Source organism: Halichoerus grypus, chromosome 13 (genome assembly GCF_964656455.1).
Source record: "Halichoerus grypus chromosome 13, mHalGry1.hap1.1, whole genome shotgun sequence".
In the NCBI taxonomy this organism is placed as follows: Eukaryota; Metazoa; Chordata; class Mammalia; order Carnivora; family Phocidae; genus Halichoerus; species Halichoerus grypus.
In genome coordinates, this window is record NC_135724.1 from 69,492,856 (window position 1) to 69,515,148 (window position 22,293).

General features: G+C 42.7%; 1 protein-coding gene and 1 gene segment (V, D, J or C); one reads left to right on the forward strand and one right to left on the reverse strand.

The window, feature by feature from the left end:
• Window positions 1–22,293, reverse strand: part of LOC118531230 (immunoglobulin lambda variable 5-39-like) — a 416,407-nt gene that overhangs the window by 342,891 nt on the left and 51,223 nt on the right.
• Window positions 1–22,293, forward strand: part of ZNF280B (zinc finger protein 280B) — a 103,049-nt gene that overhangs the window by 60,255 nt on the left and 20,501 nt on the right. For 4 of the 5 annotated variants that reach the window (XR_013443448.1, XR_013443447.1, XR_013443446.1 and 1 more), the window contains one exon: window positions 8,622–8,681. The exons of the other annotated variant lie outside the window; for it this stretch is intronic. The gene's annotated coding sequence lies outside the window, so the exon portion shown is untranslated. The remainder of the gene's footprint in view (window positions 1–8,621; window positions 8,682–22,293) is intronic. 5 annotated transcript variants of the gene reach the window in all.

Below are 22,293 nucleotides of genomic sequence, written 5' to 3' on the forward strand. Positions count from 1 at the left end.
GATGGTCAACATTTAGGCTGCCCTGAGAGCTCAGGTGTCTGGGCATGGAATGCCAGCATTTGTACCCACACACTGTGAAACAAAAGTTTATGTCTTCCTTCCTCATCTGGGTCTCTCACTGTGCTTACCATCACCATATTGTAGGAAGCAGTAGTACTCAGCCTCGTCCTCGGGCTGGGCCCCTGTGAGGGTCAGGACAGCCTTGCCCCCAAGGAGGGAGCCTGAGAATCGGGCAGGGGTCCAGGAATGTTTATTGTCTGCATTATATATCAGTGTCCTAGGGGATTGGCCAGGCTTCTGCTGGAACCAAGCTGGATAGTGTAACTTGCTGACCGCTCCATAGCTGGAGGCACACGTGAGAGAGACGGTCTCTCCTGGAGACACGGTGAGTGAGGGCTCCTGAGTCACCACAGCCTCAGAACTGGTCCCTGAAATGAAAACAGACCCATGTTAGGAAATGAAGAATAGGCAGAGGGATCCCTCCAAAAGCTGGCCTCTGAAATCTCCATGAACCTGGGCAGTGGGTGAGGAGAGGGAGGAGGAGGAGTGGAGTCCAGGTCATGGTGTGGACTTTCCAGAGGTCCCCTGGCCTTACAGCTGCTGCTGCTCTCTGGGATGTGTCCTTTATCTCCTCCTGAGCTCCAGGGGTAAAGGGTGTGTTTGGTGGGGTATTATGCAAATATGAGCCCACAGTGCCATTTAATTCTGGCTCCTAGGCCCATCTTGTAGCTCAAATACAAAAAGAAGGGCTGGGGAAGTTAAGAGCTCTGAGTTCGTCCCCTGGGAGGAAGCAGCTGCGGTCGCCTTTCACTCAGGCAGTGAGCAAGGACGCAAGACTCAGTCAGGTGGAACCATTTCAGTTGGTTTCAGGCCTTGCCAGCTCTGAGCAGGTGCACAGCGCCCCCTGGTGACATCCTCAGGAGACTACTCATGCGGGTGGGAATTAGGCAGGCATGCAGCCCATTTGTGCTTTCAACAAATACATAATAAATAGGTGTTACCTACTCTTGAGTCTCTCCAGAGAGTTTTCTTTTTCAGTTTCATCTGTTGTATTTTAAGTTCTATAATTTCAGTTTGGTGTGTTTTGATGACTTGCATTTCAATTGCATATTTCTGTCTTTTCCATTTATTCCAAGACTGTTTGTAGCTGCTCCTCAGATGGATTTTCTGCTTGTTGCCTGGAAATATCTGTCCCATAATGTCAGCATGTGAGTGATCTCAGTGTTGGTGGCAGTCGATTCTCCTTTCTCACTCAAGGTTTGATTTTCCTGGTTCTTGACAAGACAAGTGATCATTTTTACTGGATCCTGGATATTTTTGGATATTTATCAAGTAATGCTCGGTACCCAATTACCTTCCTTCAATCATCAGGTGATCCTCTCCTTGAGGATCAGCAGGAAGTCAGGGGTTGTATGTCAGTTTCCCAGTGGCCCCAGGGAAAGTGGAGCGCTCACTCCCACAGTTTTGCTGCTGACTCTTTGCTGGAGAAAGTGTGGCAAGAGAGTCACCTCCCAGTGCCCAACGTGGAGGTGGGTGGTGTTGTGGGATAAGCTCTGAGCTGGGCCCTGCTGACCCCAGAGAGGGATGCCTAGGCCTGAATGGAGGTGCAGAGTTTGCTCAGCAAACTCACTGGGCTCTGTGCCCTCACTGACACCAGGGAGGGGAGGGGTCAAATGCTGGGCCAGCTTCCCTGCCTTCCAGCCCCTTTTTCAGTGTGTTCGTGCCAGGTGGGAATCCAGGGTCTGCTCTTTACTGGCCCCACAGTCACCAGCAGGGGTATAGGAGTGCAGACCAGCTCTGCCTTATAGCACCCCATTCAGTCTTCCTGCTGAGGGATGGGCTTAGATGCGCTTCCCGGGACCTGCCAAAATCATGGGTGGGAAGAACTGGAATGCTAAAGTAGCCCACTGGCCCCGCCTTGCCCAGGCTTGTTGATGCTCCCGTGTGATGGAGGCTCAGCTTTCCACTGAGACCAATGACACTACACAAGGTGGGCAATGGGACACTGCCCTTTTCTGCTAGGAGGGGAGGGACACTTAGGTGTCCGCTCAGCACTGCTGTGAGCCTTGCATGAGGGCACAGTTCGGGGATTCATTAGTGTGTGCAGATGGGTGATGGGCAGGTTTGTCGAAATATTTTCTCTGCTCAGGCCAACTTATACCCAGATCCTCTGGCCATGGAGGTTGGCATTTTTGGAGTTTTGGTGGATTTAATTTTCTTTTTCCCATTCTGGCCCCCTGCGTGATTCTTGGTTGGAGGCTCCTGCAGCATCCTGTCTTACATGTTGGGGAGGTGATAGAAGAGAAGAAGCCCAGGGAACTCACTGCTGTGTTTTCCTCAACTGTTGAGGTCTGTAGGAAGTCTTCCTTCTTCCTTCTACCTTCTGGAGTCCCTATACTTGTTTGTATTTTGTCCAGGAACTTTTTGTTTTAAATGAGAGAACCTGGTTGATTGGGAGCACTTCCTCTTGGTCAGAACTGGGAATCCTGGTGGTGCCTGCTCTGAATGGTTTCCTCCAGTGGTAGGATGGTGGAGTTCCTGCTTAGCTCGTGCTGTGGAGGTGATTTATCATGATTCCTAAGCTATAGAAATAAAAGGCAATTTGAATATTATTTTTACATTGTTCTTTACAGAATAATAAAAAGAAAATGTATTACATGACCAAGTGTTGGGTGTGAAAAGTTTTATAGGCAGTGCTGGGACCCAGTACAGCATAAATGTTGAGATTTGGTCTCTTAAACACGGAGGAGAAAACACGATATATTTTTATTCTTTTTTTCCCCCATGTGTTTGTGTGTTGAATTTTTTATTCTGTAATAATTTTACAGTGACAGAAAAAATACAAAGATAGTACAGAGATCCTTATATACCTTTCACCCAGATTATTCTAATGATAACATCATGCATGACTATGACATATTTATGAAAACAAGAACTGAATAATGGTCCAGTGATAATTTTTTTACTGTTATGTTAATCCCCATACATTACATCATTAGTTTTAGATGTAGTGTTCCATGATTCATTGTTTGTGCATAACACCCAGGGCTCCATGCAGTATGTGCCCTCCTCAATACCCATCACCAGGCTAACCCATCCTCCCACCCCCCTCCCCTCTAGAACCCTCCGTTTGTTTTTCAGAGTCCATCGTCTCTCATGGTTCGTCTACCCCTCCGATTTCCCCCCCTTCATTCTTCCCCTCCTGCTACATTCTTCTTCTTTTTTTTTTCTTAACATATATTGCATTATTTGTTTCAGAGGTACAGATCTGAGATTCAACAGTCTTGCACAATTCACAGCGCTTACCAGAGCACATACCCTCCCCAGTGTCTATCACCCAGTCACCCCATCCCTCCCACCTCATCCCCCACTCCAGCAACCCTCAGTTTGTTTCCTGAGATTAAGAATTCCTCATATCAGTGAGGTCATATGATACATGTCTTTCTCTGTTTGACTTATTTCGCTCAGCATAATACCCTCCAGTTCCATCCACATCGTTGCAAATGGCAAGATCTCATTCCTTTTGATGGCTGCATAATATTCCATTGTATATATATACCACTTCTTCTTTATCCATTCATCTGTCGATGGACATCTTGGCTCTTTCCACAGTTTGGCTACTGTGGACATTGCTGCTATAAACATCGGGGTGCACGTACCCTTTCTGATCCCTACTTTTGTATCTTTGGGGTAAATACCCGGTAGTGCAATTGCTGGATCGTATGGTAGCTCTATTTTCAACTTTTTGAGGAACCTCCATACTGTTTTCCAGAGTGGCTGCACCAGCTTGCATTCCCACCAACAGTGCAGGAGGGTTCCCCTTTCTCCGCATCCCCGCCAACATCTGTCATTTCCTGACTTGTTAATTTTAGCCATTCTGACTGGTGTGAGGTGGTATCTCATTGAGGTTTTGATTTGGATTTCCCTGATGCCGAGCGATATTGAGCACTTTTTCATGTGTCTGTTGGCCATTTGGATGTCTTCTTTGGAAAAATGTCTGTTCATGTCTTCTGCCCATTTCTTGATTGGATTCTTTGTTCTTTGGGTGTTGAGTTTGATGAGTTCTTTATAGATTTTGGATACTAGCCCTTTATCTGATATGTCATTTGCAAATATCTTCTCCCATTCTGTTGGTTGTCTTTTGGTTTTGTTGACTGTTTCCTTTGCTTTGCAAAAGCTTTTTATCTTGATGAAGTCCCAATAGTTCATTTTTGCCCTTGCTTCTCTTGCCTTTGGCAATGTTTCTAGGAAGAAGTTGCTGCGGCTGAGGTCGAAGAGGTTGCTGCCTGTGTTCTCCTTTAGGATTTTGATGGACTCCTGTCTCACATTGAGGTCTTTCAACCATTTGGAGTCTATTTTTGTGTGTGGTGTAAGGAAATGGTCCAGTTTCATTCTTCTGCATGTGACTATCCAATTTTCCCAACACCATTTGTTGAAGAGACTGTCTTTTTTCCATTGGACATTCTTTCCTGCTTTGTCAAAGATTAGTTGACCATAGAGTTGAGGGTCCATTTCCGGGCTCTCTATTCTGGTGGTCCAGTGATATTAAGGAAATCACAGACTTTATCCAGATTTCACAAGTTTTTGCCACTAATGTCATTCTTTGTTCCTGGATCCGGTCCAAGTAACCACACTGCATTTATTCGTCATGACATACGGAAATCCTCCAATGTGTAAGGTTTTCAATCTTTCTTTGTTTTCTTGACTTTGGGAATTTTGCCTAACCGCCCATCCCCAACATCACATCTGAAGGCTCAGGTACCCAGCAAGGGATCCAGGTGAGCGCTGTGCCTGAAGTTCTTCTGTGACCTGCATCTTCACACAGCATCTCACATCCTAGTGCTTTGTCCCTGGACACAGTGAACCTCAGCCAGCCCTGAGCACAGGAGCCTGGGAGGGAAAGGAGGGTCTCTGCTCTGACCCCCTGAATGGAAGAGGCCATGCTGTGGAGGACTGTCCCCCTGCTGCGATGGTCCTCAGGCTCTGACCAAGAAACCTAAAAACGTTGGTTAGCTGTTTAAACAAACAAACAAACAAAATGCCAGCTCAACAGGCTCTGATTACTACAACTTGGACCACCAGGCAAAGTTTCTGTATTATCATGGGTTTTATGTTTGTTTTCCTTTCTCCTGAGTTCACATAGGTTGCATAAGAAACTGGGAGGAACGATATTGTGATCCAGAAGTTACTTCCAAGTACAGTCAGTATGAATTCAAGTTATTTTAAATTGCAAGAGAATCAGCATCCATGGCCCTGAGCAGGCTGAGTTATTTGTCCCACTTCCCCATCTGTGTGTGTCCCTGTGACCAGCACTGCTGTGCCAGATCTGACCGTAATAATCGGTCTCCTTCTCAGCCTGCAGCCCTGAGATGAGCAGAGGCCCTGCATTGGCTGGGGCATCTTTGGATCCAGAGAAGTGGCTGGGGACGCTGGAGCCCTGGTATTTATCTGAGTCTGAGGAGTAGTACAAGGGATACCAAGGAGGGCTCCCTGGCTTCTGCTGGTATCAGTTTTGTAGTAGCTCCCAACACTGATGTCCCTGCTCAGGGTACAGGTGAGTCTGGCTGTTGTTCCAGGAGGAACAGAGAGGGAGGGCGGCTGGGTCAGCACAGGCTGGGACAGGGAACCTGCAAACATAGACACTCACGGGTGATAGAGTAGAGACCAGGGTAAAGCTTCTCAGGATCTGAGCCACAGGGCCAGATACCAGCTGGAGGGCTTCCCTGCGTCCCTGAGGTCTGTCCCTACCTTTGCCGTGAGTGAGGAACATGAGGAGGACAGGAGTCCAGGCCGTGGTGACAGAGACACTGGTGCCCACAGTGGGCCGGGCTGCCCCAGGCCTCCTTCTCTCCCCCACCCTCTGCCATTGGAGGGGCTCTCCATGCAAATGGGTCCACCCAGTGACTGCCCAGCCCCTCCCTGAGCCCTGGTGCTGGGGCTCAGCTCACAGACACACTGAGGAGGATGGGGGTTGGCTTCAGCCCAGGGCAGAGCCCTGGGAGGATGCACCTGCTGAGACCACCCACAGGTCCCTGCTCAGGGGACTCTGCCAGGCCAGAGAGGACACAGCTGCTGAGTCCCCATCAGGGAGCACAGGATGCAGCCTCCAAGCCCAGGCTTCTTTGCTTGAATGGTCCTCATTGAGCAGCTGTGGAGGGACCACAGGGCAGTTCCACAGCACCCCTTGCTGGTCACAGGTTACACACTCACCAAGGCCCTAAGCCCTCAAAGTCCAGCTGGTTTCTGCAGCTCACCAGGCCTGGGTCTATATTCACATCAGTGGTCTGATGCTTAGAAAGTGAGGCCCATAGTGCTGCCCATGAATACTGTTGCATGTTCCACTCTCAGAAGGAGTCCTGGCTTATGGGAGATGCAAACATTTACCTAAATTAAAACTTAAGTTGCTGGCAGCCCAGAGAAGATAACTGCACCCATCATCTTCCTCCATTGGTCTGGGATTTAAAATATGCATGTTTTCAGTATTTTAAAACTCCTGTGCATTAAAGCAATGGGTTCCAACTACTCTCTCATGAATTGAGTTTTGTTTTAATCATCTATTTTTCAACGAATTTCATCATCTTACTAATTTACAAAGTAAAGGAAAAACAATGAATTTATTTTGATGAAGTACAATATCATTTTTTATTGTATAGATTGTGCTGTTGGCGTCTTGTCTAACCATGTTTATACAAACTCTAGATCTTGAGGATTTTCTCCTGCGTTTTCTTCCATACATATATAGCTTTATGTTATACAGTTATATCTATGATCCTTTTAGTGCATTTTTTCATAAGGTGAGAATTTTAGGTGAGATTCATTTCTCCCTATGGATAGCCAATAGTTCTGTGGCCATTTCTCCAGGAGACTATCCTCCGTCCTCTGCAAGACTTTTGCAACTTTGTCAAAAGTACTTGTCCATACTTTCTTAGGTTGGTTTCTGGGTTTTCTGTTTTGTTCCATTGACCAATGTGTCTACCTTCCATCCATAACACTCTATCTTGTTGTGATAGGGGTTGAATTAGACTTTTATACAATTTGGGAAGAGTTGACATCTTTACTATATTGAGTCTTCTCATCCATGAACAGAACATGCCTCTCCATTGTTTTAGTCCACTTTGGTTACATGTATCAGGATTTCAGCATCCACGGCTTGTACACATTTTGTTAAATATGCACCTAAAAATTTCGTTGTTGAGTGGTTTTAATGGTATTTTAATTCAGTTTTCACATGTTTATTGCTAGTCTATACACATTTAAATGATCTTTCTAGGGGTGCCTGGGTGGCTCAGTTGGTTAAGCGTCTGCCTTCAGCTCAGGTCATGATCTCCGGGTCCTGGGATCGGGCCCTGCATTGGGCTCCCTGCTTAGTGGAGGGTCTGCTTCTCCCTCTCCCTCTGCCTTTCCCCTCCCCTCGTGCTCTCTCTCTCAAATGAATAATGAATAAATAAAATCTTTAAAAAATGATCTTTCTATGTTGATCTTGTATCATATGACTACACCTTCCTGAAATTACTAATTATTCCTCAAGTTCATATTTATATACCTATTTGTAGTTTTCCTTGTATTTTTCTGGTGGACCATTCTCACCCCTGAAAATAGGGACAATGTCTCTTGCTCTTTAGTCTTATGCCTCTCGTTAATTTTCTTGCCTCATGGTTCTGTCTGGAGCATCCTGTCCTATGTAGAACAGTAGTGTTGAGATTGAACATCAATGTCTTGGTCCCGACCCGAGGACAGAGCTCTCAGTGATTCATCTTCATGTGTATTAGCTATCAGGACTTTATAGTTTTCTTTATCACACTGAGGGTGTGCTCCTCTAGTTTTCATTCTCTGAGAATTTTTATCCTATTCATTCAATCATTCACACTTATTATCATGAATAGGTTTTGAATTGTGTCATATGCTTTTTTCATATTGATTGATAAGATCATGGGACTTTTCTCCTTTAGCCTGTTAATACAGGAGATTACATTGATTGATTGCTGTTTGAATATAAAACTGTCTGAATATAAAACCTTGCATCCCCACATTGGTCATGGTATATACTCTTGTTATACTATACATAACTCAATTCTATTTCCTAATATTTTCTTTAGAATTTTTGGGCCTCTATTTGTGAGGGATATTCCATTTGTTTCTTTGTTTTGTGGCAGGAAGCTGTTGGTAACAGCTACCAACTGAAAAATTTAAAATCATTGTCTTAGCCAAATTCAGCATTTTGATCCACAAATGAGGAAGACCTAGTCATTTATTCAAGTTTTCTTTATTTCTTTTACAATGTTTTGTAGTTTTCCATGTATAAGACTTTCAGTTTTTCTAAAATATATCCTTAAGAATTTCATTATTATGGAATTATAAATGGCATTATTTTTATTTTTAAATGTTGATGGCTTATTGCTTCTGTATAGAATACCATTCATCTCTGCATGTTGGTTTTGTAAGTGGAAGCCCAGATTGAAGCCCTTAGACTGGAAACATCTGTGAGCTGCCACCAGACCCAGAACTGGAATCAACACCGTTTGACCTCTAACACCTCCTTTGAGTAATTTTTATTTCTGAGCAAGTAAATTTTGCCTTTGAAAACATGAACATGATGAGAATGTGTCATCATCTGTTTCCAGGAAAACAAAGGATCTGTTGAAGATCTGACAACTGAAGTCAACCCCTGAGCCACCTGACAGGTAATGTCACCAGACCCAGAGAGTGGAGGGGGATTTTGTCTCACTTCCCTGTGGGTCCAGAACATTGCATTATCTTGGCATATATGACAGTAATAGTCTCCTTGCCCTCATGCTGGAGTCCAGAAATGTCAGAATACCTGAACTGGTCGAAACATCTTTGGATCCAAAAAATGACAGGGAACCTGGCATCCCTGATGTGTATCTGACTCTGAGATGAATCTAGGAGATACTGGGGAGGGCTCCCTGGCTTCTCCTGGTGCCAGTATGCATATATATATGCATACTGGCATATAAATATATATATTTACCATTAATGATGGACTTCTCAGAGTGTATGTGAGTCTGACAGATTCCCCCAGGGATGCAGAGAATGAGGGTCACTGGGTCAGCACAGGCTGGGAGAAGGAACCTGCAAACACAGACACTCACAGGTGATGGGGCAGGGATGGAGTTGAAGTTATTTGGGTATCTTATCCAAAGAGGTTGACATAGGCTTGGGGGCTGCCCCAGATCACTGAATATGGTCCTCACCTGTGCAATGAGAGGGGAACACAAGGAGGAGAAGCGTCCACAGCATGGCAGATACACACCTGCTGACACCCCACAGCAGGATCTGGGCAGCCTCAGGCATATGTTATCCCTTCGGTGGCCTCTGGGAGAAGGGGCTATTCCTCTACACTTGTTTTCCCTACTGGTGATCTGGTGATCTCTGCTCCACTCTGAAAGGAGTTGAGTTATGCACTCAGGTTTTAGACAGAGAGGGCTGGTGGGTGAGTCTCAGAGTTTGTCCCCTGGAGTGACTAGGGAAGAAACGGCTGCTGGGTCCTTCCACAGACCTGTGAACAGCCAGAGAGGACACACCTTCTGAGTTCCCACCAGCACACACAGGTACCTATAACCCAGCCCTGGGGAGTTTGGGTGATTTAAGGGAGATTACAAAGAAGTCACCCCCGTGCAGACACTAAGGAAAGACCCACAGGGCCCCTTGCTGCCCACTGGCCAAACTTCAACCTCTCAGTGGATATAATGATAGGGGCTCAGGCCTGAGAGCCTGGTCACTGTGAGTCTTCCAGTACCCATGGGCCATAGTCCCTGCTCTGCCCTCAGGTAACTGATATTAATAAACAGCCCTTCCCATTGTGGGAATTCCTAGAGTAGCAGAAGGGAGACATATGGAAATATGACCCTGTACAGGGTGAGTGGGAATGCAGGGAGGTGGGAATGCAGAGGGCTGGGAGCAATGGCCTGACCCGTCCTTCAGCAGGGCCATGTGAGGCGCCACTGGTGACCTGGTCTGAATGCAAGCAGCATGTCCTGCAGCAGGGCGATGAAAGCAACACCACTCCTGGAAAGGGGCAGGGTTCCAGATTAAGTAGCAGAGTGTGCAGATACTCAGTAACATAGTAGCAGACGCTCATGGTGGGAAAACAATTGCTACCAAGTGGCCCCTGTCTGGAAACAGCTGGACAATGAGGGTATTTGTGGACGGGTAGTAAGAAATATGTTTCTATATTGAAGAGATTGAAAGGTATTTATAATAATTTTATTGAGTGACCTACCATCAACTGCACATATTTAAAGTTTTCAACTAGATACATTTCGAGAGGTATAGAAACACATGAAGCCATCACGACAGTCAAGTTGATGATGTAGGGCTAAGGTCAGGCTGCCAGAGGATGGGCATCTTTGGCATGAACATTGTTTTGTGTTAAAAGCAATCACAACCCAATCAATCCAGGAAAAGCTCTTTACCGCCCTTCCTCCCCCACCAACTGCACATCTGTCAAGAACAAGCTATTAACAGAGATATTGCTTTACCTAAGAAACATATCTGCAACAGGGCAAGTTTTGTTTTCCAAACATCTCCTTTCACCTTCCTGCTGAGGGTCATCCTCTCCTTTGTATACCCAGACCCTACCCACCTTAACTCAGGATGTCAGATAAGCCTCATATTGCCTAACTATCTTTGGAAGTTTGTGTGTGTTTGTGTGTATTCCCCATCAGTATGAAACTAAATTTGTTTTTTTTCTTGTTAATCTGTCCCATGTCAATCTGATTCTTGGTCCAGTTAGAAGGATCTTTAATGGTAGAGAAAATACTTCCTCCCCGACAGTTGGTGTATGGGCAGGACATGTCAACTGCTGGACATATTTCACCCTGTATGCTACAGCTGAAATCCTGGGACAGCTGACATAGAGCCAGTGGAATGTAAGTCTTCTTACCATGTCAGCCTCCCGGAATCTCTGTCTGTGGAATCTGATGGAGTGGGAGTGGTGAGAAGACTTTTCTCTTTTTCTTAATTTAGATTTCCAGGAGGAAATATTGTGGAATTAGTTCCTTGGGCTTAGTGACAGTTTGGTTGAATTTGCTAGATAACTCTGGTTATTGATCCATCTCCTCCCAGAGTTGGTCTTTGTTTTCCTTTGCCTGTGTCTGTATGTCATGTGTCCTGAAAAGGCATTACCGTAGGATAGAAGGGAGACTTAGGCCTTAAAAGCCTTCATTTGGGGTTGGTCCCACAGACTGTTGAGTTCCATGTTCTCATCAGACTGGCATCTGTTTAGACACACTCTGCTGTGGCTCACAGCCTGTTGCTAAGCAACTCCTTGGAAGCCAAAGCCGCAAAAGTGGTGGCAGAGGTCAAGCACTTACAAGCTGTTTGAGTGCTTGCCATATTAAGAAATCCCTAGTGTTACTATCAATTGGTCCAGGAACAGGTTAGATCGGCACTAGGTCATCTGTCAACCTCAAGAAAACTTCCATGCAACAAGGAACACTGTCAAGCACCACACAATCCCCAACCACAGGGCACATCCCTCCTAAGTATTAGAGTGGCTCCAAGACCAAGGCTTAGCCAGAAGAAAAACAGGATGGTGATTTTTATTTGTTCTTGTTCTATGTCCTCAAGGGGTTAGTTTGTGACCAGTAGAACATTCTCTCTGGTGTCCATCATCCAGAGGGTGCTCTTACTTGGGTGCACTTGGTGGTCAGTCAAACCGACTGGGGACCACCCCCTTGCCCTGTCTCTGTCTGTCTGTCTGTCTCTATATCTCTGCCATGCCAGCTCTCAGGAGGGTTTGCCATAAGACCTTGCAGCCCATAGGAACCTTATCCATCTCAATATTCATTGTTTGTTCATACTGGAAAGTTCCATTCTGTATTGCTTGCCTGGTGTCACAGTTTAGTGGGTCTGTGACTGGAGGCATATGAAGATTTTTTTGGAGACTGGAGATAGCATTATCACTACATTATCTTTACTGTGCAATGAAGACCTTTGCTTTCTTAGATTACCTTGGGAATAAACTTTTAGCTCCTGGGGGCTGCATACCCTCTCTGGATTCCTCTTTTGTCTTTGGTTAAGACATTAAAAGTCTTACTGGTTTGAGTCGCTATTAATAGATCCTACTTGTCAATGTGATGCTGGCAGGCTGGGTCCAAGGATCCAGAGTGTGTCCCACAGGACCAGCCAAGAGGGTCTTTGCCTTTGAGAAGGATGGAAATCAAACATGAGGCAGCAGGATATGGAAGGAGAGTTTATTGAAGATATAGAGAGAGCAGATAACAGACAGAGTGACTGTCTGGGAGACTCAGAAAGGAAAGGAGGAAGGCTTGTCTTTGTTGGGGTCTGGGGTTTTTTATGGAAGTTGGTGGTCTTGTGCATATGTCCTCTCATCCAGGAACTGGTTAGATCAAGGACAAGAACCCAGGTGTTATTCCTTGGAGCCAGGGGTCTTGGCATGGAGAGGCCTAGCACCTAGGTGGTCTGGAATGAGCATAGGATAGCTTCCTCTTATTTTTTCTCAACTGGTCCTTCCACAGATGTTACCTATTCTAGAAAAATAATTAACCCCTTGTCCCTGACAAAGAGGACATATGGTATTTGCATTACAAGATATGTGAACAGTGGGGTACAGGTGCAGGGCCTAGCAGTAATAGAAGTCTGATTAGAAGCAAAGGAAATAACCAACTTTATCTCTCATGATGTCCCTTTGATTTCCCTGTCTCAAATGGCCAGATAATGGATCTTTAATTTGGCTACATTTAAAAGCAAAATTTTCTTTACAGAGAAGAAGACGAAGAAGAAGAAGAAGAAGAAGAAGAAGAAGAAGAAGAAGAAGAAGAAGAAGAAGAAGAAGAAGAAGAAAAGAAGAAGAAGAAGAAGAAGAAGAAGAAGAAGAAGAAAAGAAGAAGGAGAAGAAGAAGAAGATAGCAGGAGGGGAAGAATGAAGGGGGGCAATCGGAGGAGGAGACAAACCATGAGAGACGATGGACTCTGAAAAACAAACTGAGGGTTCTAGAGGGGAGGGGGGTGGGAGGATGGGTTAGCCTGGGGATGGGTATTAAAGAGGGCATGTTCTGCATGGAGCACTGGGTGTTATGCACAAACAATGAATCATGGAACACTACATCAAAAACTGATGATGTAATGTATGGTGATTAACATAACAATTAAAAAAAGATTTATAGGGAGCACTCAGTTCTAATCTCTATATTCCAAGTATACAAATTGCTCATGTAAATGCTAAAAGCCAGGAAATAAATTTAACAAAAGCTTCAGAGACTGGGAATAAGACTCTTTGTTCCTACCTTTCAGGGCTCTGTAGTCAGGCTCTGCCAGCCTCGGACAATGCTATGCCAAGTCCTTTGATGGTGTATCTTAGGCCTCTTACCACAATAGACTCCCCCCCGACCCCATAAACAGCTGATCTTTTTAATTATAAAGTCTTTTTATATCTACTTTCAAAAGATCCTCCAAATTTAGAGAGTAATTAAAAAGGTTATTTGACTATTCACAGCTACCCCTTCACAGAGAAAACAGAGGACCCAAACTTCTCCCAGGCCCTCCTCCAAATGATCTGTGAAAGGCCAATATTTATTTATTTATTTTTTTTTAAATTTTTTTATTGTTATGTTAATCCCCATACATTACATCATTAGTTTTAGATATAGTGTTCCATGATTCATTGTTTATGCATAACACCCAGTGCTCCATGCAGAACGTGCCCTCCTCAATACCCATCACCAGGCTAACCCATCCTCCCAACCCCCTCCCCTCTAGAACCCTCAGTTTGTTTTTCAGAGTCCATCGTCTCTCATGGTTCTTCTCCCCCTCCGATTTCCCCCCCTTCATTCTTCCCCTCCTGCTACATTCTTCTTCTTCTTTTTTTCTTTCTTAACATATATTGCATTATTTGTTTCAGAGGTACAGATCTGAGATTCAACAGTCCTGCACAATTCACAGCGCTTACCAGAACACATACCCTCCCCAGTGTCCATCACCCAGTCACCCCATCCCTCCCACCCCACCCCCCACTCCAGCAACCCTCAGTTTGTTTCCTGAGATTAAGAATTCCTCATATCAGTGAGGTCATATGATACATGTCTTTCTCTGTTTGACTTATTTCGCTCAGCATAATACCCTCCAGTTCCATCCACGTCGTTGCAAATGGCAAGATCTTATTCCTTTTGATGGCTGCATAATATTCCATTGTATATATATACCACATCTTCTTTATCCATTCATCTGTTGATGGACATCTTGGCTCTTTCCACAGTTTGGCTATTGTAAAAGGCCAATATTTAGAGGCTAATACAAGCCAAGGTTAAATTGTGTACTCAGAAAATAGGCTTTTGTTAATGTACTTTATGCAGACATTTCAAAAGCATAAATCTTGTTCTTAAAATTTTTAGTTGAATTCCCCCAGTTAATTAACATATAATGTATTATTGGTTCAGAGGTATAGGCCTGTGATTCATCAGTCTTATATAATACCCAGTGCTCATTATATCACATACCCTTCTTAATGTCCATCACCCAGTTACCCACTCCCCCCACCTCCCTCCCCTCCAGTAACCCTCAGTTTGTTTCCTATGATTAAGAATCTCTTATGGTTTGTGTCCCTTTCTGGTTTTGTCTTGTTTTATTTTTTCCTTTCTTCCCCTATGATCCTCTGTTTTGTTTCTTAAATTCCTCATATCAGTGTGATCATATGATAATTGTCTTTCTCTGATTGACTTATTTTGCTTAGCATGATACCCTCTAGTTCCATCCACATCATTGCAAATGGCAAGATTCCATTTTTTTGATGGCTGTGTAAAATTCCATATTCCATTAACATATCTCACATGTTCCCTATCCATTCATCTGTTGAAGGACAACTGGGCTCTTCCCATAGTTTGGCTATTGTGGACTTTGCTCCTCTAAACATTGGGGTGAAGGTACCCCTTCAGATCACTACGTTTGTATCTTGGAGGTAAATACCCAGTAGTGCAATTGCTGGGTTGTAAGGTAGCTCTATTTTCAACTTTTTGAGGACCCTCCATGCTGTTTTCCAGAGTGGCTGCACCAGCTTGCATTCCCACCAACAGTGTAGGAGGGTTCCCTTTTCTCTGCATCCACCCCAACATCTGTTGTTTTCTGATTTGTTAATTTTAGCCATTCTGACTGGTGTAAGGTGGTATCTCGTTGAGGTTTTGATTTGGATTTCCCTGATGCTGAGTGATGTTGAACATTTTTTCATGTGTCTGTTGGCCATTTGTATGTCTTCTTTGGAGAAATGTCTGTTCATGTCTTCTGCCCATTTCTTGATTGGATTATTTGTTCTTTAGGTGCTGAGTTTGATAAGTTCTTTATAGATCTTCAATACTAACCCTTTATGTGATATGTCATTTGCAAATATCTTCTCCCATTCTTTCGGTGTCTTTTGGTTTTGTCAACTATTTCCTTTTCTGTGCAAAAGATTTTTATGTTGATGAAGTCCCAATAGTTCATTTTTGCCTTTGTTTGCCTTGCCTTTGAAGACATGTCTAGCAAGAAGTTGCTGCAGCCGAGGTCTAAGAGGTTGCTGCCTGTGTTGTCCTCTAGGATTTTGATGGACTCCTGTCTCACATTTAGGTCTTTCAATCATTTTGGTTCTATTGTTGTGCATGGTGTAAGGAAATGGTGTCTTTTTTTCCATTGGATATTCTTTCCTGCTTTGTCAAAGATTAGTTGACCATAGAGTTGAGGGTCCACTTCTGGGTATTCTATTCTGTTCCATTGATCTATGTGTTTTTGTGCCAGTATCATACTGTCTTGATGATTACAGCTTTCTAATAGAGCTTGAAGCCCAGAATTGTGATGTCACCAGTTTTGATTTTTTTTTTTTTTTTTTAAGATTTTATTTATTTATTTGACAGAGAAAGATAGCGAGAGCAGGAACACAAGCAGGGGGAGTGGGAGTGGGAGAGGGAGAAGCAGGCTTCCTGCCGAGCAGGGAGCCTGATGTGGGACTCGATCCCAGGACCCTGGGATCATGACCTGAGCCGAAGGCAGACGCTTAACGACTGAGCCACCCAGGCGCCCTGATTTTCTTTTTCAACATTCCTTTGGCTATTCAGTGTCTTTTCTGGTTCCATACAAATTTTAGAATTATTTGTTCCAGCTCTGTGAAAAAAGTTGATGGTATTTTGATAAGGCTTGCCTTGAATGTGTGGATTCCTCTACGTAGCATAGATATTTTAACAATATTTGTTCTCCCAATCCATGAGCATGGAATGTTTTTCCATTTCTTTGTGTCTTCCTCAATGTCTTTTATGAGTGTTCTATAGTTTTCTGAGTACAGATCTTTTGCCTCTTTGGTTAGGTTTATTCCTAGGTATCTTATAGTTCGGGGTACAATTGTCAATGGGATCAACTCCTTAATTTCTCTTCTGTCTCATTGTTAATGTATAGGAATGCAACTGATTTCTGTGCATTGATTTTGTATCCTGCCACTTTGCTGAATTCCTATATGAGTTCTAGCAGTCTTTTGGGTTATCTAGATAGAGTATCATGTCATCTGCAAAGAGTGAGAGTTTGACTTTTTCTTTGCTGATTCAGATGCCTTTTTTTTCTTTTTGTTGTGTGATTGCTGAGGCTAGGACTTCTAGTACTATGTTGAACAACAGTGGTGGTAGTGGACATCTCCGCTGTGTTCCTTACCTTAGGGGAAAAGCTCTCAGTTTTTCCCCATTGAGAATGATATTTGCTGTGGGCTTTTCATATGTGGCTTTTATGATATTGAGGTATGTTCCCTGTATCTCTACACTGTGAAGGGTTTTAATCTCTTATATGGTGCTGTACTTTGTCAAATGCTTTTTCAGCATCAATTGAGAGGATCATATGGCTCTTTTCCTTTCTTTTATTTATGTATTGTATCACATTGATTGATTTACAGATCATGAACCAAACTTGAAGCCCAGGAATACATTCTATGTGGTCGTGGTGAATAATCTTTTTAATGTACTGTTGGATCCTATTGGCTAGTATTTTGTTGAGAATTTTTGCATCCATGTTCATCAGATATTGGTCTGTAATTCTCCTTTTTGGTGGTCTTTGTCTGGTTTTGAGATCAAGTAATGTTGGCCTCATAGAAAAAGTTTGGAAGTTTTCCTTCCATTTCTATTTTTTGAAATAGTTTCAGAAGAATAGGTATCAGTTCTTTAAATGTTTGGTAGAATTCCCCAGGGAAGCCATCTGGCACTGGGCTCTTGTTTTTGGGGACATTTTTGATTACTGCTTCAATGTCCTTGCTGGTTATGGGTCTGTTCAGGTTTTCTATTTCTTCCTGTTTCAATTTTGGTCATTTATACAGCTCTAGGAATGCATCCATTTCTTCCTGATTGCCTAATTTCTTGGCATATAATTCCTCATAATATGTTCTTATAATTGTTTGTATTTCTTCAGTGTTGGTTGTGATCTCTCCTCTTTCATTCATGATTTTATTTATTTGGGTCATTTCTCTTTTCTTTTTGATAAGTCTGGCCAGGGATTTATCAATGTTATTTATTCTTTCAAAGAACCAGCTCCTAGGTTCCTTGATCTGTTCTACTGTTCTTTTGGTTTCTATTTCATTGATTTCTGCTCTGATCTTTATTATTTCTCTTCTCCTGCTGGGTTTAGGCTTTATTTGCTGTTCTTTCTCCGGCTCCTTTAGGTGTAGGGTTAGGTTGTGTGTATGAGACCTTTCTTGTTTCTTGGGAAAGGCTTGCGTAGCTATATACTTTCCTCTTAGGACTGCCTTTGCTGCATCCCAAAGATTTTGAAGAGTTGTGTTTTCATTTTCATTGGTTTCCATGAATTTTTTAAATTCTTCTTTAATTTCCTGGTTGACCCATTCATTCTTAGTAGGATGCTCTTTAACCTCCATGTATTTGAGTTCTTTCCAACTTTCCTCTTGTGATTGAGTTCTAGTTTCAAAGCATTGTGGTCCAAAAATACGCAGGGAATGATCCCAATCTTTTGGTACCGGTTGAGACCTGATTTGTGACCTAGGATGTGATCTATTCTGGAGAATGTTCCATGTGCACTAGAGAAGAATGTGTATTCTGTTGCTTTGGGATGGAATGTTCTGAATATATCTATGAAGTCCATTTGGTCCAGTGTGTCATTTAAAGCCTTTATTTCCTTGTTAATCTTTTGCTTAGATGATCTGTCCATTTTAGTGAGGGGAGTGTTGAAGCCCCCTACTATTATTGTATTATTGTCAATGTGTTTCTTTGATTTTGTTATTAATTGGCTTATATTATTGGCTGCTCACATGTTAGGGGCATAAATATTTACAATTGTTAGATCTTGTTGGGTAGACCCTTCAAGTATGATGTAGTGTCCTTCTGCATCTCTTATTATAGTCCTTGGTTTAAAATCTAATTTGTCTGATATAAGGATTGCCATCCCAGCTTTCTTTTGATGTCCATTAGCATGGTAAATTGTTTTCCACCCCCTCACTTTAAATCTGGAGGTGTCTTTTGGTCTAAAATGAGTCTTTTGCAGGCAGCATATTGATGGGTCTTGTTTTTTTATCTAATCTGATACCCTGTGTCTTTTGATTGGGGCATTTAGCCCACTTACATTCAGGGTAACTATTGAAAGATATGAATTTAGTGCCGTTGTATTGCCTGTAAGGTGACTGTTACTGTATATTCTCTGTGTTCCTTTCTGGTCTATGTTACCTTTAGGTTCTTTTTGCTTAGAGGACCCCTTTCAATATTTCTTATAGGGATGGTTTGGTGTTGCAAATTCTTTTAGTTTTTGTTTGTCCTGGAAGCTTTTTATCTCCCTTCTATTTTCAGTGACAGCCTAGCTGGATATAGTATTCTTGGTGGCATGTTTTTCCTGTTTAGTGCTCTGAATATATCCTGCCAGTCCTTTCTGGCCTGCCAGGTCTCTGTGGATAGGTCTGCTACCAATCTAATCTTTCTACCGTTGTAGGTTACAGACCTTTTGTCCCGAGCTGCTTTCAGGATTTTCTCTTTGTCTCTGAGACTTGTAAGTTTTACTATTAGATGTCGGGGTGTTGACCTATTTTTGTTGATTTAGATGGGAGGTTCTCTGTACCTCCCGGAGTTTGATGCCTGTTCCCTTCCCCAAATTAGGGAAGTTCTCCACTATAATTTGCTCCAGTATACCTTCTGCTGCTCTCTCTCTTTCTTCTTCTTCTGGGATCCCAATTATTCTAATGTTGTTTCACTTTATGGTATCACTTATCTCTTGAATTCTCCCCTCATGATCCAGTAGTTGTTTATCTCTCTTTTTCTCAGCTTCTTTATTCTACATCATTTGGTCTTCTATGTCACTAATTCTCTCTTCTGCCTCATTTATCCTAGCAGTTAGAGCCTCCATTTTTTTATTGCACCTCATTAATAGCCTTTTTGATTTCGACTTGGTTAGATTTTAGTTCTTTTATTTCTCCAGAAAGAGATTCTTTAGTGTCTTCTATGCTTTTTTTTCAAGCCCAGCTAATATCTTTATAATTGTCATTCTGAACTCTAGTTCCAACATCTTACTAATGTCCGTATTGATTAGGTCCCTGGCAGTTAGTACTGCCTCTTGTTCTCTTTTTTGAGGTGAGTTTTTCTGTCTTATCATTCTGTCCAGAGAAGAATAGATGAACGAGAGAACAAAATTCTAAAATGACAACAACTACCCTAGAGAAATATACAGTAAAAAATCAGATGAGACCCAAATGGGGGCGGGGGGGGGGAAGAGAGAGAGAATATAATCAGACAGGTGAGCAGAATAGAGCAATACAATGGATTCTGTGTGTATTTTCATCTGCCTTTTAGAAAACTAGATCCCAAAATTGTAAAGAAAGAAAACCTTATATATGTACAAACATTAAATACAAGGAAAGGATAGTATGTAGCTGTAAAAATGGAAATTAAAAGTGAAGAAAAAAGAGGGGCACCTGGGTGGCTCAGTCATTAAACGTCTGCCTTTGGCTCAGGTCATGATCCCGGGTCCTGGGATCGAGCCCCACATTGGACTCCCTGCTCTGTGGGAAGCCTGCTTCTCCCTCTCCCACACCCCCTGCTTGTGTTCCCTCTCTCACTGTCTCTTTCTCTGTCAAAAAATAAATAAAATCCTTAAAAAAAGTGAAGATAAAAGAGAATAAAAAAAGAAAAACCAACAACAACAAAAAAAGGAAAGAATAAACAGACAGGTGAACAGAACAGAGCAATGCACTATCTCCTGAGTGTATTTTGGTCAGTTTGCTAGAAGAAACTACATCTCAAAATTGTAAAGAAAGGAAAACATATATACAAAAATAAAATTAAGTAAATTGAAAGGATAGAATGTAACTGTAAAGATGAAAATTAAAAAAAAACTTTAACAAAACAAAACAAAACAAAAAAACAAAAGCAAAAAAAGAAAGGAAGAAGAAAAAGAAAAAAAAGGAAAAATGACAACAAAAAAGAGAATATGATCAGACAGGTAAGTAAAACAGAGCCATACAGTAGATTTTGTTTGTATTTTGGTCTATTAGAAGAAACTGCACCCCAAAATTGTAAAGAAAGCAAAACTTGTGTGTGTGTGTGTGTGTGTATGATTAAATATATTGAAGGGATAGAGTGTAACTGTAAAAATGAAAACTAAAAAAGACTTAAAAAAGGAGTTGATAAAATAAGAAATTGGTTGAAAAGGGAACGAAAAAAATAAAGAATCATGGGGAAAAAGTTGTGATTTCTATGTGCTGTATTCCCCTAGCACTGGAGTTTTGCAGTTCTGTCTTGGCTGGATGTTCTTGCTGACCTTTTGGGGGAGGGGCCTATTGCATCGATTCTCAAGTGTATTTGCCCTGGGTGGAATTATACTGCCCTTGCCAGGGGCCAAGCTAAATAATCTGCTTCAGTTTGTTCTATGTGGTTTTGTTCCCTGGAGGCATTCCCTACAGCTTTAGAGGATGAGAATGAAAATGGCGGCCTCCCAATCTCTGGCCCCAGATTTGAAAGCTCAGGGCCCCACTCTTCAGTGAGCCTTCAGAGAAAAGTAGTCAATCACTCCTGTCTCCCTGGTCTCTGGGTGCACTCTGTGCTCACCTGGCCTGCCTGTGATGGAGTGTTTCTATCTCAGGCATGCGACCCAGTTTTGAGTCTCCAAACCCTTCAGGTTCCTGTAACACATTCCTGTACTGCTCCTCTTGGGGGAGGAAGGGGGGGTCTCGTTGGTTCTGTTGCTTGTTAGGCCTGTGCTTGGAAAGCAGTCACCCAACTGTGCCATGGTTTGTGGTTTTTGTTAACCCTGAGCTGAGAGCCCATTCCTGGGCTCACTCTTTTCATCCAGCTTCCCTGTTCCGATGCCTGGGAACTCTGCGGCACTGAGGTACCCCTGGTCTTCCTGTGACCCTGGGGATCCTGGGACTACACTGTCCCAGGGAGGGTTCCACCCCCGCTTAGCAGCCTGAGCGATGTCCCTCACAGGGGCAGACTTCCAAAAGTTCTGATTTTGTGCTCCGCTGCTCTATTACTTACTGGTAGCCGGCTAACAGAGGCTCCCTCCCACCACAGTCTATCTTCCCATATATTGCCTCGGATTCACTTCTCCACACTTCCTACCTTGCCGAAAGTGGTCACTTTTATATTCATAGTGTTGAAGCTATTCTTTTCTTAGATCTCTGGTTGAGTTTGCAGGTGTTCAGAATGATTTGATAGCTATCTAGCTGAATTCCTGGGACCACAAGGAGATATCACCCCATACCTGTCAGAATGGCTAATATCAAAAATACAAGAGTCAGTAATTGTTGGTGAGGATTGAAAAAGGATCCGTCATACACCATTGTTGAGAATACAAACTGGTGCAGCCACTGTGGAAAACAGTATGGAGGTTCCTCAAAAAATTAAAAATAAAATTATGAGGGGCACCTGGCTGGCTCATCAGTGCAGCATGAGACTCTTGACCTTGGGGTTGTGAGTTCGAGGCACAGGTTGGGTGTAGAGATTACTTAAAAATAAAATCTCAAGAAATAAAATAAAATTATGATATCATCCAGTGATTCCACTACTGGCTATTTACCCAAAGAATATGAAAACACTAATTCAAAAAGATATATTCACCCCATGTTTACCACAGCATTATTTACAATAACCAAATTATGGAAGCAACCCAAATGTCTATTGAGAGATGAATGGATAAAGGATAAGTGGTATATATATAAAATGGAATATTACTCAACCATAAAAGAATGAAATCTTGTCATTTGCAACAACATGGATGGATCCAAAGGTATATTGCTAAGTGAAATAAGTCAGTCAGAGAAAGACAGATACCGTATGATTTCATTCATATGTGGATATTAAGAAACAAAACAAATGA